At 39.2% G+C, this 2,500-nt stretch overlaps 1 protein-coding gene across 1 annotated transcript in view; it reads right to left on the reverse strand.

Moving 5' to 3' along the window:
* Positions 1–2,144, reverse strand: part of LOC122251373 (serine proteinase stubble) — a 13,488-nt gene extending 11,344 nt beyond the window's left edge. Inside the window, exon 1 of the mRNA XM_043013285.2 lies at positions 2,006–2,144. The gene's annotated coding sequence lies outside the window, so the exon portion shown is untranslated. The remainder of the gene's footprint in view (positions 1–2,005) is intronic.
* Between the last annotated feature and the right edge of the window lie 356 nt (positions 2,145–2,500).

A 2,500-nucleotide genomic window follows, 5' to 3' on the forward strand; every position in this document is an offset into this window, starting at 1 on the left:
GTGTGATCAACAAGATTGTGGTCGTGCTGCTGATTGAAATTCATCCGAATCTCCTGAATACTTGACACATCAGCTGTTTCTCTTTACTTTCGACACACACACAAATGCACGTACACACGCACGCACACAGACACACAGACAAACACACACACACTTCATAGTGTATAAGTACACTCAAATCTTTGAATGTAACGCAAGACAGTTTGCACTTAACCGCTTAATTAAATCATAAAACTAGTCAGATGAAGAGCATTTCTAGGTCGCAGAAGACACTTGTGTATCTTGGAAATCTGACACTCATTCAAAAGTATAAGTCGTTGATAATTAGAATATATAGCACAAGTGAAAATAGAGAAAGGAAGACTTTTTGCAGCTTCATGTTATTTCTTTGGCATCATACCTTAATTACATCAGAGGAATTAGTATGTTCAGGCAATTATGGTAGATTATCAAAAGAAGATAAGGGATATCATAGGCTACTGACGTCATAAAAGCTATAGGCCAGACAAAACATAGAACCGACTAGCTAATAGCAATGTCACTCACAATACAGAGGCTTCATCATGACACTGTCTCATCACTGCCTTGTCATTGTTATAGATCTGCTGGGGCTGCCACGAGACTACCTACAAAAAAGAACACTGCAGGCAGCTGGCCACACAATGAATTATTATCCCATCGTGGAAAGCGTTCCACAATATAGCTGTGGAACATATATCATAAAGACATTCTGCCACTCCAACCCGCAATAACATGGAGCAACAAAAGGTAAGTCACACTTTGGCACCCGAGAAAACCCAGGCCATGTTGATAACTTAGCGCTATGCAATATGCAAGGACCAACTCTTCAGATGGACGGCGAAAACCTGACTTACGACAGCGCCATCGGTAACCTGTGGTGCAGATTAACAATCGTCTTTTACTGTGATCTTGTCATTGGAAGTTGCTAAGAACTGCAACCAGGAAGCCGACACAGGCTGTTACACCTTGGACAAGTCTCAGGTTAGCTCCCTAATGGAATAGTTTCCGTTGGTTTGGTTTTGCTGCCTTTCAACATAACTGGGATTGCTCGACAGGATCCAATATCAAGTACAGCGATTGCTGTTACGTAAAACAGACGAAATGAGCGCCGGCACGATTCCAGTGGGCGCGAAGTTGCAGCTGTGATGTGTACAGGAAACGCCCACCCTTCTCTTCTTGTCGCATTACTTATGAGTAACGTTATAGATATATATACATATGTATATGCACAGACCAAGGAACTTTGTTGATTCATCGTGTTCCAGAGTCTGGTTTAGTTAGGTTAAGTTAGGTTAGTTTGGTTGGAAGGAATTTAGATGACGTTCTGTCAAAACGGACGGAACCACAAGGACAGAAACATATCTAACTTCCTTCTAACCAACCTGCATGAGACTCAAAGACACGATGGTTCAACAAACTACCTTATATAACCTGCCTATACTGTAGGCCTTCATCGGAAGTACATAGATGGAGGCTATCCGTAATAGGGAAGTCAGTAGGTTAGAACAGATGGCTAATGAACTTGAACTTGATAATGTTTCTTCAAAAAGATTGTTTATTACAAGAATGTTTCATTTCATTTAAATTTGTTATATGGTTAAATTTTCAGACAAACTATCCATGGTAAGGAAATCTTTTGCTAACATAAGATGCCAGAGATGTGGGATTACTTCTTGGATAATTCTGGCACACATTTAATCAGTATAAAAAAGGAAGAGAGAGGCGTGGAGAGATATGAAGTAAATACTCGAAATTAACATATAGGTAATAAATGGAGAGAGAGAGAGAGAGAGAGAGAAAGGAAGATAGAAAAAAAAGAAAGAGAAAGAGAAATGAAGACGGAGAGAAAAAAAAAAAACGAAAAATTCAAACATAGATTAAAAGCGAGTGGGAAAAAAAAAAACGGAAGAGAGATAGAGAAAGTAAGAAGAAGAATGAGAGTGAGGGTGAATGTAAGAGAGCAACGACCTGAATTAATACCGACCTTAACAGCCCAGTTTTCCCTCCGAACTCAACCTTCGGCCGTTCGTAAAAAAGTGAACGTCGCTTTGCGCACTCACGCTCACTGGACAGAGCCCGTTGCTGTACTGGGTGGGATATGGGTTACGCATGACAATAAGTATAAATGTTAATGTGTGGGCGACCTAAAGAGAACTAGGGATAACAGCTGTGTGAACAGGTGTGTAGAATAGGAACCTTTTTTGCTGTTGAATGCGCAACACCTGTTGACGAGTGTTTTTTTTTTTTTTTTTTTTTTTTGTGGCTGATGATCTTGTTTTTGTTTGTTTGTTTGTCTGATACGTGGAGACTCAGCTTGAAAAAGGGAAAAGAAAAAAGGTTGATGTACAAATACGAGAATGATGTTAATGAACAGGCAATAATAACCGCAATAAAGATTTTAATTATCATCATATAAAATGATCCTGTTAACTGCACAAAGGCAAACTCACAAATTATATAAACTGTTGATTATAATTTG

This window comes from Penaeus japonicus, unplaced genomic scaffold (genome assembly GCF_977035675.1).
Source record: "Penaeus japonicus unplaced genomic scaffold, GWHDUDI00000001_assembly GWHDUDI00000027, whole genome shotgun sequence".
Lineage (NCBI taxonomy): Eukaryota > Metazoa > Arthropoda > Malacostraca > Decapoda > Penaeidae > Penaeus > Penaeus japonicus.